This window comes from Orcinus orca, chromosome 14 (assembly GCF_937001465.1).
Source record: "Orcinus orca chromosome 14, mOrcOrc1.1, whole genome shotgun sequence".
In the NCBI taxonomy this organism is placed as follows: Eukaryota; Metazoa; Chordata; class Mammalia; order Artiodactyla; family Delphinidae; genus Orcinus; species Orcinus orca.
This window is the reverse complement of record NC_064572.1, coordinates 53,901,149-53,917,133: the sequence shown is the minus strand read 5'-3', so window position 1 is coordinate 53,917,133 and position 15,985 is coordinate 53,901,149. Positions and strand designations below refer to the sequence as shown.

The 15,985-nt window shown below is 43.2% G+C and overlaps 1 protein-coding gene and 1 pseudogene across 1 annotated transcript in view; both read left to right on the top strand.

Annotated features, from left to right (window-relative positions):
- The window catches only part of LIPA (lipase A, lysosomal acid type), a 101,903-nt gene that overhangs the window by 39,616 nt on the left and 46,302 nt on the right, over positions 1–15,985 (top strand). The gene's annotated exons all lie outside the window — the stretch shown is intronic.
- LOC125960990 (serine/threonine-protein kinase MARK2-like) lies at positions 11,005–14,804 on the top strand (annotated as a pseudogene).

Below are 15,985 nucleotides of genomic sequence, written 5' to 3'. Positions count from 1 at the left end.
CACCAGACTGTCACCATCAGAGAGGGAGCTCCATGGTCTCTGGCTTCCCAGTGGGTTTGGCCAAAGGGAGACACAAGAGCTCAGAGGGAGGGAGTGGTATCCTCGAGTATTCACTTCTGGGGCTTCCACCCTGCAGAACGTTCCTCTCCTGAAGCCCACAGGTGCTGTCAGTTGGCCTTCTGTTTACAATTCTTTTTTCAGGTTCCTATAACTTCTCCTTTCTCTTGCGGCTTGGGAACCTAGTGTGTTATTAGCCCCAGGGTATTACATCATCTCTTCTTATCTCTGAACCCAAACCACTTCTTATTCAACTTTCTTTAATTACTCAGCTTGAGTTCAACATCAGTTTCCTGCCAGGAACCTGATTTACACAGAAAAAGAAAGGAAACCTTAAAAACCAGGACTCAGGACCTGAGAACTAATTGGCAGATGAAATTAGCACATTCTTTTTGTGACCTTGTACAAGTTGTTTAGCCTTTCTGAGCTTAGATTTCTTATATCTTTTGTGAGGATTAAATGAGATACATATGAAGTGCCTGTAACATTGCCTGGCACATGGAAAGCATCTGAAAATGTTATTTGTTACTACTGTTATCATTATGGGCAACAACAAGCTACATTAATCAAGTGAGGCCATTCACAGGGATCATCTTATTTGATATTCACAACAGGCCCAGGAGGTAGGTGGTCAATAACCCATTTTCACATGAGGAACTGAAAGAGCTAGTTTCTTACACAGTATCACACAGCAAATACACTGCCATTTCAGCCAACCAAATGTGTGTGTGTGTGTGTGTGTGTGTGTGTGTGTACAGGAAAAGAAACGTCATTGTTGAGCAATGCATTCTTGATTTCTGGGATGATGACAGAAGTTGTAGCACCAGAAGCCTCTGCTAATAATAGCAGCAGCACCAAGAAATGAAACCATTCTGCATCGATCCTCAGGGAAGTCACCTCCCTTCCATCAGACATAGAAATGACAGTTCTTGCTGGGAGCCCCAGACCCCATCCTTACCCATAGTCTCTTGTCACGGTCCAAGGATCAGGGGAAATTTTCTTCATCTTGCCAGATTTCAGTAGCATAAACAGTATTGTTGTTTGAGTCAATGAATACAAGATCCAGGATGCTAAGGGACAGACATCAGTCAAAAATGATTTTTTTTAAAAAATCCCTTTATTGCCTAATTAAGAATCTATGAAGACATGATCTGCCCTGGTTAGCTGTCCAACACAGAGGTCTCTCTTTTTAACTTGTGGGCTGCTTCTGGGGACTGAGCAGAGCAGAGACTTGAGCATCCCCCCTTTTAAGAGGACCCACACCAAAGGCTGCCTGGAATCAGGCACTGTGGACCTATCCTATGTCCGTGGATATGGTCCTTTCCCTCAAGATCATCTGTCTCCTTCTCTAATTATCCCCAAATGACTGGCAATGACGACATCCATATATGTCTCTCATTTTCACTTGGGTTTCCATTCTCTCTTCTCTAACAAAGACAGTTCAAAGCAACAAGTGTGCAAATATTCTTACAGCAGAATGCAAGACCAGAGGCAATCCTTTGCTCTATTTTAGATTCTTGTTATTATTTAATTAAAGTATGTCTCATAGGAAGCATTGAAACATTTCAAATAACCAAAAAGTACCCCAGAGGGTGTCTGCACTTTTGTCCAGGGGTCCCTGGCACACCATCAGCAGTTTCTACCATCTGGTGAGTCTCAAGGATCCCAGGAATGGTAATCACAGCTATAATAATGTTCTCTAGCAGAGATTGCTAACATTTTTAAAGGGCCAGATAGTAACTATTTTCAGCATTGTGGGCAACACAGTCTCTGTCTCAACCCCTTAACTCTGCTGTTACACTACAAAAGCAGTCATAGACAATACATGTTCCAGTAAGACATATTTATGAAAGCAACTGGCAGTAGGGTGTTAGTCCTTGCTCTATGGCCCAATACATTCTTCATATTCACAGAGCATCTTGAGGAAATGGCACATAGTGTTATTCACTCTACCTCCTTTTACTTCAAATTTCTGTTATTTTTTTTTAATTTATTATTATTATTATTGTGGTATTTTTTGGCTGCGCCGCACGACATACAGGATGGTTCCCTGACCAGGGATCGAACCTGGGCCTCTGCAGTGAAAGCGCCACATCCTCACCACTAGGCCACCAGGGAACTCCCAAATTCCTGTAATTACAACAAATGACCTACAGGAATATCTCATTGAACATCCCAAACATACCATCTCTGTCTATACATTGGCTAAATCTTTTGACTAAGTGATCGATAAAGTCCTGACAATTGTGGCCTGGTCCTCTCCTTAGCAGGCTCCTCGCTGCTCCCCACTTTACAGTATTTTTCCTAGCAGACTTCTTTCCTGGCTGTCAAAAATGTGATCTGATTGATACTTAGGTAAATTGGGGCAGACTTGGTTTCTTAAACAGGAAACAAAAAGCAGTAACCATGGAAGAAGTCTTGGTGGCAAAACACTTGCTAGGGTTTTACTAAAAGGTGCAGAGTGCTGTGAAGATTTAAATGAAGAAGTGATCACATAAAATTCTCTGAGGCATAAATGGTTAGAAGACTTGCTGCAGAAGCAGCTCTTGGATGCTTGCTGAGGGATGCTGGAATGTTATTGAGGTGGGAGCACTGCTGGAGACTTCCAAAGACTTACCAAGTAATACAAGAACAGTGAAGGCTTTATTGGGCAACAGAGAGCATTCCATTTGATGGCATGTCGTTGTTTAGAGCTAGAGAGAAGAGTTGGAGGCAAATGTGGGAAGCCTTGAATCAAAGGCATTATAAGAGGATTGTCCTCTCTAGAATGGGTATTATGGTTACGCCAAGATGAGCAGAAAGTTTCTTCTTGAGTATCAGCTCCCATGAATTGGTAGCTGATGTCGCCCGTGGTCACTGGAAGGAGTAGTGGTGTATTGATACATACATATATATATAATAACAGCATTATTCCAGTGGTATATTTCTAGCATGACACAATAACCCAGCCAGATGTTTTCCTTTCCCCAGATTTCCAGGTATAGCTGACTCACCCCTGTCAATCCACCACAGACTGTCGATGTCCAAATGCCTGAAGTCCAAAGCTCCAGATTTCTGCAGCTTCACGTGGGTTTCTGTGTTCAGGGCCTCCTGAGTTCCCTCTTCCCAGACTCCATGTTTATGGTGTTTTGACCTAGATGTGAAATTAACACCTCCGCACAGCACCCCTAAAATACCCATTCACACAGTGCAACAAACGATTTTGCATTTGTTGCCAAAAAAAAGCCAGGTCACCCAGCTTCCTCCCAGCTCTGAATCCCTTTTGTCAGAGGACACCCGGTCCCCACACCCCATCTCTTTCCTTCCTGTATCCAGGGACAAGATGTCCTCCCACTCTGAACACAGAAAATGAACCAGTTTATTTTTCTCAAAAAAAGAAAAAAAAACATGAAGAAAGAAAATAGAACCCCACACACACAAAAGGAATTGAGATGCCAGTTGCTACTTTAAAAAGGAAAAGTCAACTCATTCCACACTAAAATGCTAGGGGAATCCCAGTGTTCTGAGACTGTGGATAAATTTTCTTTGTGGTTTTCTGTATTTTCTTAATTTTATGAGTAGTCCTTTTCAAGAACTACAAAAGAAAAATGGTGTTTTTCAAGCACTCACTTCTGAAGGGGCTGTGGAAACCTTTGCGGGGAAAGAAGATGGACAGGCCACCACCGCCCAGCTCACGAGGGGCCAGTGAGGTGGCCAAGCCCGCCCCCTAGTGGGGAAACCTGACAGCGCTCTCCACCCCTCCAGGGTCCGTTAAAATTGTTCTTGCAGAGAAAGCTCCTTGACATCCGTCTTGACAATGATTTTTTTGGATATGACACCAGAAGCACAAGCACTAAAAGCAAAAGTAAACAAATGAGACTACATCAGGACATGAACACTACATGACACTGTCCTTCTGTTGCTTTCTTCTCTCTTCCTTTTCTAATTTCAGTGTGTTCACTCTCCCCAAACACTCCTAAGGGTGAAGGCGGTGTGTGGAGCCCTGCAGATTTCCCCACTCTGCCTAACACAGCGCCTTGCCCATGGTAACCACAGTACTTGATTGAAAAGCAGAACACTTCACCACAATTAAAGGTGACCCAGTGGGAGTCCCTATCCCCAGGATTCCTAGCTGCTCTTCCGGGAGAAGCTGCTGGGTGAGTGGAGACCTGAGTGTAGATGCTGAGATGCTCCCAGATACTGGACACCTCCTGATTGACAGGCCTGACATGGCTAAGAGAGACTGAGGGGAGAGAGGAGGACCATACGACCACAAGTTTTTGATGCAAATAGGATATGATAGCCTTAATAGGTTCTAATCTTGGAGATTTTTTTCATTTGTTTGTTATCCACATCTATGCAAAGTAAATTCTTTTTATTGATCAATTTCACTAAATTATAACAAGTCTTACAAGTTCTTTTCATTGGCTTTGTAAAATAAGCTTGTTTTCAATGAGTTCCAGCAATGACAGGCTTTCAATAAGTGTAACTGGTTTCATACCCCTACTGTCACCAGTGATTCCCAGGTCATTCCAGCCTGGAGTCAAAACCGGCATCTCCATGAGAGAAACAGAAGAGAGAAGTAAAACCCTGTTTCTCTGGCTCCATTTCCACCCACAAGAGCAGAATCCAGCCCTGCCCTAGTCTACCCCCAACTCCCAAATATGTCTGGGAGCTCCATGGAATCTCCATGGTGCTTCTCCTCCCTGCTTCCCATGCCACTCCTGTCACTGCTCTCTCCAAAGCCCAAGCTGAGCCTGGTGTCCTTGGCCAGGCCACGTGCTCCCCAGTGAACTGGCAGAAAGGTTTGCCTTGACTCCCTGCATGTAGCTGGGTTACCACATATGGAAACTGTAGTGACAGAAGAGCTTTAATGTACTTTTACCTACACAAGTAAGAGCCTAGGCTGGGCAGGAAGGGAAGGCAGATCTAGAATGAAAAATACTCCCCAAACCTCCCCTCCCTTTCACACTGAGTCACGTTCCTCACACCAAATCTGTGTTCCCATTTTCTCTTCCGTTACCTTAAAATCTATCCAAGACACTCCTAGTCATTTCTGCAAATGGCCCCCAGAAGGGCACCACCCCATACAGCGACACACCAGTAACAATTAACCCCTGAATGCCCCCAGTGGCATGGTGGGGTCAGACTCAGCTTAGTACCACTTAAGTTTTTAAGCCACGATCCTGCTTCTCTTGCCTGGACGCACACACACTAATCATACACATCAGCCCACACACATACACACACGAGCACATACACATGTACACACACTGATTTGTCTCCTATTTGAAATATTTCTATCTCCAATCACTCTTTTTTTTTAGTTTTTATTTTATGTTTTTATACAGCAGGTTCTTATTAGTTATCCATTTTATACATATTAGTGTATACATGTCAATCCCAATCTGCCAGTTCATCTCACCACCACCCCCACCTCCCCCACCACCACTTTCCCCCCTTGCTGTCCGTATGTTTGTTCTCTACATCTGTGTCTCAATTTCTGCCCTGCACACTGGTTCATCTGTACCATTTTCCTAGGTTCCACATATATGCGTTAATGAACGATATTTGTTTTTCTCTTTCTGACTTACTTCACTCTGTATGACAATCTCTAGATCCATCCGCGTCTCTACAGATGACCCAATTTCGTTACTTTTTAATGGCCTAGTAATATTCCATTGTATATATGTACCATTTCTTCTTTATCCATTTGTCTGTCGATGGGCATTTAGGTTGCTTCCATGAACTGGCTATTGTAAATAGTGCTGCAATGAACATGGGGGTGCATGTGACTTTTTTTGTTTGTTTGTTTTTTTGTGGTACATGGGCCTCTCACTGTTGTGGCCTCTCCCGTTGCGGAGCACAGGCTCCGGACGCGCAGGCTCAGTGGCCATGGCTCACGGGCCCAGCCGCTCCGCGGCATATGGGATCTTCCTGGGACACGAACCCGTGTCCCCTGCATCGGCAGGTGGACTCTCAACCACTGCGCCACCAGGGAAGCCCTGCATGTGTCTTTTTGAATTAGGGTTTTCTCTGGGTATATGCCCAGTAGTGGGATTGCTGGGTCATATGGTAATTCTATTTTTAGCTTTTTAAGGAACCTCCATACTGTTCTCCATAGTGGCTGTATCAATTTACATTCCCACCAACAGTGCAAGAGGGTTCCCTTTTCTCCACACCCTCTCCAGCATTTGTCGTTTGTAGATTTTCTGTTGATGCCCATTCTGACTGGTGTGAGGTGATACCTCATTCTAGTTTTGATTTGCATTTCTGATAATTAGTGATGTTGAGCAGCTTTTCATGTGCTTCTTGGCCATCTGTATGTCTTCTTTGGAGAAATGTCTATTTAGGTCTTCTGCCCATTTTTGGATTGTGTTGTTTGTATTTTTAATATTGAGCTGCATGAGCTGTTTATATATTTTGGAGATTAATCCTTTGTCCATTAATTCATTTGCAAATATTTTCTCCCATTCTGAGGGTTGTCTTTTCATCTTGTTTGTAGTTTCCTTTGCTGTGCAAAAACTTTTAAGTTTCATTAGGTCCCATTTGTTTATTTTTGTTTTTCTTTCCATTACTCTAGGAGGTGGATCAAAAAAGATCTTGCTGTGTTTTATGTCAAAGAGTGTTCTTCCTATGTTTTCTTCTAAGAGTTTTATAGTGTCCGGTCTTACATTTAGGTTTTTAATCCATTTTGAGTTTATTTTTGTGTATAGTGTTACGGAACGTTCTAATTTCATTCTTTTACATGTAGCTGTCCAGTTTTCCCAGCACCACTTATTGAAGAGACTGTCTTGTCTCCATTGTATATCCTTGCCTCCTTTGTTATAGATTAGTTGACCATAGGTGTGTGGGTTTATCCCTGGGCTTTCTATCCTGTTCCATTGATCTATATTTCTGTTTTTGTGCCAGTACCATATTGTCTTGATTACTGTAGCTTTGTAGTATAGTTTGAAGTCAGGGAGTCTGATTCCTCCAGCTCCGTTTTTTTTCCTCAAGACCGCTTTGTCTATTCAGGGTCTTTTGTGTCTCCATACAAATCTTAAGATTTTTTGTTCTAGTTCTGTAAAAAATGCCATTGGTAATTTGATAGGGATTGCATTGAATCTGTAGATTGCTTTGGGTAGTATAGTCATTTTCACAATGTTGATTCTTCCAATCCAAGAACATGGTATATCTCTCCATCTGTTTGTATCATCTTTAATTTCTTTCATCAGTGTCTTATAGTTTTCTGCATACAGGTCTTTTGTCTCCCTAGGTAGGATTATTCCTAGGTATTTTATTCTTTTTGTTGCAGTGGTAAATGAGAGCGTTTCCTTAATTTCTCTTTCAGATTTTTCATCATTCTTGTATAGGAATGCAAGAGATTTCTGTGCATTAATTTTGTAACCTGCAACTTTACCAAATTCATTGATTAGCTCTAGTAGTTTTCTGGTGGCATCTTTAGGATTCTCTAGGTATAGTATCATGTCATCTGCAAACAGTGACAGTTTTATTTCTTCTTTTCCAATTTGTATTCCTTTTATTTCTTTTTCTTCTCTGATTGCCATGGCTAGGGGTTCCAAAACTATGTTGAATAATAGTGGTGAGAGTGGACAACCTTGTCTTGTTCCTGATCTTAGGAATGCTTTCAGTTTTTCACCATTGAGAATGATGTTTGCTGTGGGTTTGTCATATATGGCCTTTATTGTGTTGAGGTAGGTTCCCTTTATGCCCACATTCTGGAAAGCTTTTATCCTAAATGGGTGTTGAATTTTGTCAAAAGCTTTTTCTGCATCTATTGAGATGATGATATGGTTTTTCTTCTTCAGTTTGTTAATATGGTGTATCACATTGATTGATTTGCATATATTGAAGAATCCTTTCATCCCTGGGATAAATCCCACTTGATTGTGGTGTATGATCCTTTTAATGTGTTGTTGGATTCTGTTTGCTAGTATTTTGTTGAGAATTTTTGCATCTACATTCATCAGTGATATTGGTCTGTAATTTTCTTTTTTTGTAGTATCTTTGTCTGGTTTTGGTATCAGAGTGATGGTGGCCTCATAGAATGAGTTTGGGAGTCCTTCCTCTGCAATTTTTTGGAAGAGTTCGAGAAGGATGGGTATTAGCTCTTCTCTAAATGTTTGATAGAATTCACCTGTGAAACCATCTGGTCCTGGACTTTTGTTTGCTGGAAGATTTTTAATCACAGTTTCAATTTCATTACTTGTGATTGGTCTGTTCATATTTTCTATTTCTTCCTGGTTCAGTCTTGGAAGGTTATACCTTTCTAAGAATTTGTCAGTTTCTTCCAGGTTGTCCATTTTATTGGCATAGAGTTGCTTGTAGTAGTCTCTTAGGATGTTTTGTATTTCTGCGGTGTCCACTGTAACTTCTTTTTCATTTCTAATTTTATTGATTTGAGTCCTCTCCCTCTTTTTCTTGATGAGTCTGGCTAATGGTTTATCAATTTTGTTTATCTTCTCAAAGAACCAGCTTTTAGTTTTATTGATCTTTGCTATTGTTTTCTTTGTTTCTATTTCATTTATTTCTGCTCTGATCTTTATGATTTATTTCCTTCTACTAACTTTGGGGTTTTTTTGTTCTTCTTTCTCTAGTTCGTTTAGGTGTAAAGTTAGATTGTTTATTTGAGATGTTTGTTGTTTCTTTAGGTAGGATTGTATTTCTGTAAACTTCCCTCTTAGAACTGCTTTTGCTGCATCCCATAGGTTTTGGATCGTCGTGTTTTGTCCTTTGTCTCTAGGTATTTTTTGATTTCCTCTTTGATTTCTTCAGTGATCTCTTGGTTATTTAGTAATATACTGTTTAGCCTCCATGTGCTTGTGTTTTTTATGTTTTTTTCCCCTGTAATTGATTTCTAATCTCATAGCATTGTGGTCAGAAAAGATACTTGATATGATTTCAATTTTCTTAAATTTACTGAGGCTTGATTTGTGACCCAAGATGTGATCTATCCTGGAGAATATTCTGTGTGCACTTGAGAAGAAAGTGTAATCTGCTGTTCTGGTATGGAATGTCCTATTAATATCAATAAATCTATCTGGTCTACTGTGTCATTTAAAGCTTCTGTTTCCTTATTAATTTTCTGTTTGGATGATCTGTCCATTGTTGTAAGTGAGGTGTTAAAGTCCCCCATTATTATTGTGTTACTGTCGATTTCCTCTTTTATAGCTGTTAGCATTTGCCTTATGTATTGAGGTGCTCCTATGTTGGGTGCATATATATTTACAATTTTTATATCTTCTTCTTGGATTGATCCCTTGATCATTATGTAGTGTCCTTCCTGTCTGTTGTAACATTCTTTATTTTAAAGTCTATTTTATCTGATATGAGTATTGCTACCCCAGCTTTCTTCTGATTTCCATTTGCTTGGAATATCTTTTTCCATCCCCTCACTTTCAGTCTCTGTGTGTCCCTAGGTCTGAACTGGGTCTCTTGTAGGCAGCATATATATGAGTCTTGTTTTGGTATCCATTCAGTGAGCCTGTGTCTTTTGGTTGGAGCATTTAATCCATTCACGTTTAAGGTAATTATAGATATGTATGATCCTATTACCATTTTCTTAATTGTTTGGGGTTTGTTTTTGTAGGTCCTTTTCTTTTCTTGTGTTTCCCACTTAGAGAAGTTCCTTTAGCATTTGTTGTAGAGCTGGTTTGGTGGTGCCTAATTCTCTCAGCTTTTGCTTGTCTGTAAAGCTTTTGATTTTTCTGTCAAATCTGAATTAGATCCTTGCCAGGTAGAGTAATCTTGGTTGTAGATTCTTCCCTTTCATTACTTTAAATATATTGTGCCACTCCCTTCTGGCCTGTAGAGTTTCTGCTGAGAAATCAGCTGTTAACCTTATGGGAGTTCCCTTGTATGTTATTTGTCATTTTTCCGTTGTTGCTTTCAATAATTTTTCCTTGTCTTTAATTTTTGCCAATTTGATTACTATGTGTCTGGGCATATTTCTCCTTGGGTTTATCCTGCCTGGGACTCTTTGTGCTTCCTGGACTTGGGTGGCTATTTCCTTTCCCATGTTAGGGAAGTTTTCAACTATAATCTCTTCAAATATTTTCTCTGGTCCTTTCTCTCACTCTTCTCCTTCTGGGACCCCTATAATGTGAATGTTGTTGTACTTAATGTTGTCTCAGAGGTTTCTTAGGCTGTCTTCATTTTCATTCTTTTTTCTTTATTATGTTCCATGGCAGTGAATTCCACCATTCTGTCTTCCAGGTCACTTATCCATTTTTCTGCCTCAGTTATTCTCCTGTTGATTCCTTCTAGTGTATTTTTCATTTCAGTTATTGTACTGTTCATCTCTGTTTGTTTGTTCTTTAATTCTTCTAGGTCTTTGTTAAGCACTTGTTGCATCTTCTAGATCTTTGCCTCCATTCTTTTTCCAAGGTCCCTGATCATCTTCACTATCATTATTCTGAATTCTTTTTCTGGAAGGTTGTCTATCTCCACTTCATTTAGTTGTTTTTCTGGGGGTTTATCTTGTTTCTTCATCTGGTACATAGCCCTCTGCCTTTTCATCTTGTCTGTCTTTCTGTGAATGTGGTTTTCGTTCCACAGGCTGCACGGTTGTAGTTCTTCTTGCTTCTGCTGTCTGCCCTTTCCTTATGCCTTTGTTAAATCATCCTCCAAACTCCAGAACTCCATACTCCAGAGGCCTTCCTTTCCACATGCTGCCTCTCCCATTCTGTGCAGGCCCTCTCCAATCACTCTTGATGTTTCTATTTGTCCCACCTTCCTGACCTTTCGTAGGATGATGGAAAATGTATTTGTACAGCATCAGATCACATAAGTAGAGACCCTCCAGTTGATATTTGTCCCACTGTCACAACTCTCTGAACAAGCCAGAAATAAATCATTAGATCTTTTGGTGCCTCTGAGTTCATCATAAAAGTAGGAGAGTGGAGGTGGGAGTTGGGGGAGATATATTGAGAATAGTGACAGAGAGAGAGAGAGAGAGAGAGATAAATGAAGACTGAGAACCAGTTTGGCCTGAACTTCAAATCCGTTGAAAATATGGTGAACATGCTCCAAACCATTGGATTGGTTGAGCCCAGGCACAGTACTCCCAAACTTGGTGTAAGACAGAAATCCCCAAACAACAGAAATTTGTTCTCCACTGTTCTGGAGGCTAGAAATCCAAAATCAACGTGTTGGCAGGGCCACACTCCCTCTGAAGGCTGTAGGGGAGAATCCATTCTTGCCTCTTCTAGCTTCTGATGGGTCCTGTGTTACTTGGTTTGTGGCTGCATTACTCTAGTCTCTGCTTCTGTCTTCATATGTCTTCTTACCTGTGTGTCCCTGTGTCTTCTTTTCTGTCATAAGGACACTGTCATAGGATTTAGGGCTAATCCTAATCCAGGATGATCTCATCTCAAGATCTGTAACTTAATGAAAGATATAAATAGTAGCCTCATTGAGGGTGTACTACATGCCAGGCACTGTACGCATATTTTCCTTGTTTCTCACAAGACTGCAGCCCTGCAATCAGTTCTGCAAAGTGGGTGTTATTAGTCCCACTTTACAGATGGGAAAACCAAGGCTCAGAAAAGTTGCTCAAAGTTTTAGAGATAGAACAGATCTGACCAGGTTTAGACAGCATACCCCTTGATTGTCACATCCTTGTTGCCAATTCCATTCATTCCACAAACATTTATTGAACGCCTACTGCATGTGAAAGCCATTCTAGGGGCTGAAGATACCTAGAACAAAGGACAAAACAAAAATCTCTGTTTGTTCAAAGTTGAAATTCTAATGGGAGATACAGACAGGAAGCAGATATGTAAAATATGTAGTATTTTAAGTGGTGACATAGCTATGGAAAAATTATAAAGCAATATATGTACCTTGTCAAACATATCAACTGTAACAAGACGTCTTTGAGATAACCGGGAGACTTGAATATATACTGGTATATGATAATGTTAGTTTCTTAGATTTGATAATGGCATGGTAGCAGTGTCTCTAAAATACATTTATTTAAAGATGCAGACTGAAGTGTTTATGTATAAACTAAGATTGCAAAAATGTTGCAAATTATTGATATTGGATGATAGATACATGAGGAAGATACTTTAAAAATTTTTTGTAAGTTTAAAAAATTTCCATGATACATAGTTTGGAATAGGGGTGGCAGATAAGACATGCAATGGGTTTTGTAAGACCAAATAGGTAAATCAGGGAAGGTCGCACTGAGAAGGTGACATTGGAGCAAAGACTTGAATGAGGTTGGGGAGGAAACCATATGGATCTCTGAGAATGGTCCAGCCAGAAGTAGGAGTTAGTACAGAGCCCTGAGGAAAGAGAGAAAGAGAGAAAGAGTGTGGAAAGAGAAATGTACTCCAAAGAAACTGGGCAGAACTGTGAATAAGAAATCAAACTATGATACCTGCTAGTTTCCCTTCAGCTTTAGAGTTATTAATAATGTTCTTTACTGTGTCTTATGCAACAGAACATTTCAGACAGTATCATAATGCCAATTAAGTTGTGACATTATTTTGAGCCGAATCATTCAGGTTTTAAAGGATATTGAATATTTTAAGTGTAGACATTATGAGGTTTTCAAAAGCCAGAAATGATCACACCTTTCCAAACTAGAAAAGCCCACTGAAGCATACTACAGGTTTCCATTTCTAATAAGGTAATGTCACTTGCTATAACCCATACAAAAAGCTCCCTGAGGCCCTTAATATTTTTTTTAAAAGAGTAAGGGGGTTTTGAGATCAAAAACTGAGAAAATCACAATGGATTATCCCCAGTCTTGTTGGTAGATTCATTTCTTCCCATGACCTCATGCAAAACTATTGCTTTGGAGTTCCTAGCACTTATCCAAGTCCCTGGCTGGGCCTAAATTGTCAGTCCTTCTGGCTCAGGAAGCTGCTTTTCAGTTACCTGAGAGACTTTGACCAAAGGTACCCTGTTTCCTCCTTGGCATTTTTGTGTATTTCATTTGTTACTTTCTTTTTCTCACTTTTTTCTTTTTCTCATTTTTACTTTTTATTCTCTTTTTTTTCTTTATTCTTTTTATCACTCCTTTTTCAGTTTTTCTTATTAGTTTAGTTTATTTTCATTTTTGTCTGGCATTGTGTTTTGATTCAGTCATAAAGACCAGTTCATGGGGTGAACTTCGAACTGGTTTTCTTTTGATTTGGACCAAGCTTCTCACCAGCTCTTCCCAGATGTAAGCCGACGTTAGGACGCCTCGACTCCAAGCGCAGCAGTGAGTCCAGTGTGCTGCGGGGCCTCTGAGCCGTCTCTGTTGAGAAGAGACCCAGATTCACATGGCCTCCACCAGACCCTCGAGACCGTTGGCAAGGGAGACTGGGCTACGGTGAAGTTGGCCGGCACATCCTGGCTGGGAAAGCGAGAGCCGTGAAGATCGTTGATGAGACTCAGCGGAACTCCTCCAGCCTCCGGAGACTGTCCCGCAAAGCAGGAATCATGAAGGTTTGGATCATCTCAACATAGTGAAGTATTTGAAGTGACGGAGGCTGAGGAAACTCTCCGCCTTGTTAGGAGGACGCTAGTGGAGGAGAGGTGTTTGAGTACCTCGTGGCTCATGGCAGTAGGAAAGCAAAGCAGCTGAGAGCAGAGTCCACCAGGAGGGTATTGTCCACAGAGATTTAAAGGCAGAAAACCTGCTCTTGGATGTGAACATCACACTTTGGCTTCAGCAACAAATGCACCTTTTACAACAAGCTGGACACCTTCTGGGGTGGTCCCCCTCATGCTGCCCGGAACTCTTCCAGGGAAGAAGCACAGGAAGTCACCCTGTCTACACTGGCCAATGGATTCCTGCCTCTTGATGGACAGAACTTCAAGGACTGCCAGACGGGTACTAGGACAGAATATATTATATTCTCTTCTGCATGTTTATGGAATGAAAATCTGTTTAAGAAATCTCTGATTCTCAGTAAGAAGTAAGAGCAAATCATGAAGGATCCGTGGATTACTGTGGGTCATGGATATGAGGAACTAAAGCTCTACATGGAGCCGCTCTCTGACTACCAGAAACCCCCAGCAGACTGAATTCATGGTATCCATGGTTACACGTGGAGACAGAGATCCAGGACTCACTGACAGGCCGGAAAGACAAGGTAATGTTCCAATATCTGCTCCTGGGTTATAAGAGATCTGAGCCAGAGGGCTACCGGGTCACCCTGAAGCCTCAGCCTTCAGCGGATCTAACCGCAGCGCTCCTTCCCCGCCCCCAGGAAAGGCACAGGGTCCCCGCCAGCTGCAAGCAGCACATTCCCACCTCTAACTGCTGCTCTGAGAACACTCCGCCGGGGAGGAACGCAGATGTGGCGGAGGATCAGGGCGCAGGGCGGAGGCCACAGCACAGCCAGCGAGCGGCAGCGGAAGAAGACCGCCTCTGCCGCCCACCCCCAGCGCCCTCTCCACCGGCACAAATCAGAGCAGGAATCCCCCGCGCTGGGAGAGCGCCAGCCTCGGCCAGCCTCCGTGCGGAACGGCCAAGGCAGCCTAACCGTGCGGGTCCGGGGCCCCCTTGGCTTCGGCTTCGGCCACAGTCTAACCCGGCCCCGCCTGCACCAGGAATCCAAGTGCAGCCCACGGGGACCTCCGGCCCCGTCCCGCGGAGAGTACCTGTGAGGAGCCCAAGCCCAGCACAGCCCCCACCTGTCCCCGAGTCCACCCGTCTACCTGCAGGGTCAGTAGGGAGTGGAGCCCCGGCTCTGTCCAAAGGGAACTTCTCCCACAGGGGCAGCCCGACAGGTGCCAGACCCAGACATTCTGCCCTGAGGTGAGACTCCAGCCTCCGCCAGCGGCAAAAGCCACGATCGGCTCCACCGGGAGCTTCTTCAGGAAGTTCAAGTCGAAATCGAGGTTTGCCGGAGGAACCTGAATGAAGCTGAAAGCCAAGACAGAGGGATGACACTCCTCACTCACGTGGTGAGCAGCCGAGGCAGAGATGAAACGTGAGCCGCGCTCACTACACTTGAGATGGACGATGGAGACCACGAGCTCCGTGGAGCGGGAGGAGAGGATGCGGGGGCAGGAGAGGATGCGGGGGCAGGAGAGGATGCGGGGGCAGGAGAGGATGCGGGGCAAGGCGATGCTCCACGTGAGCAGCTGCCGGTGCAGCAGAACCAGGACCAGCCGCTGTGCGGGCAGCCGGGACTCGCGAGCAGGGAGGGCGGCCTCCCGACCTAGGGGATTGAAACGCGAACCCCCATCTCCACGCCTCCAGAAGCATCGCCTCCAGAACCCCCGCCCGGGGATTAGAGGAGGCCCTGTTCCAAGTTGAGGCCGCGCTCCCCCACCTGGAGCCAAACCGCAGCCAGGCCCGGCGCCTCCCTGGAACCCTGCTCTTCTTCTTTTCTACCTGCTGGGGAGGCGCGATGCCCTGTAAGATAAACACAGGCGACGCCAGTGAGAACACACAGCTGTTTACTCAGAGGTGCCCAGAGGAGTCGCCACCATCACTTGCATTTGGCGGGGACCCCAGGCAGACAGAGCAGTGGGAAGCTCCCAGGTGGAAAGGGAAGGCTCCAGGAGCCCAGACTGGGGGCTGCTGGCACCGGGAAGCTGGAGGAGGACTAACTAAAGATGGACATCTTATGTGATTGGTTTAAGAAACGTATTTGGCTTTCTCTGCTTGGACCTGAGTTGGAAGGGGAGTATAGATGTGGGGAGGAAAAAAAAAAAAGGAAGCTGGCAATCATTGACCCAAGTTCTGATGCCTGTTGCATTACTGGAATAAGGAGCCCAAAGTGGTGACTTAGGTATTTCAGCTTCCAGGTTAAAGGAGCCACAGTCAACGTAGATCCATTAATTCTGGACATCTTTCCTTCTTGGAAAGATTAACATGCAGGTTAACTGTTCAAAGCTCTTCCACTGGGGGAAATTCCCATAACCACTGTCCTTTGGAACCACCCCTAAATGGGGCTAGAGTGCTACAGTTGTCTACTTTGGGGAGGTACCAAGC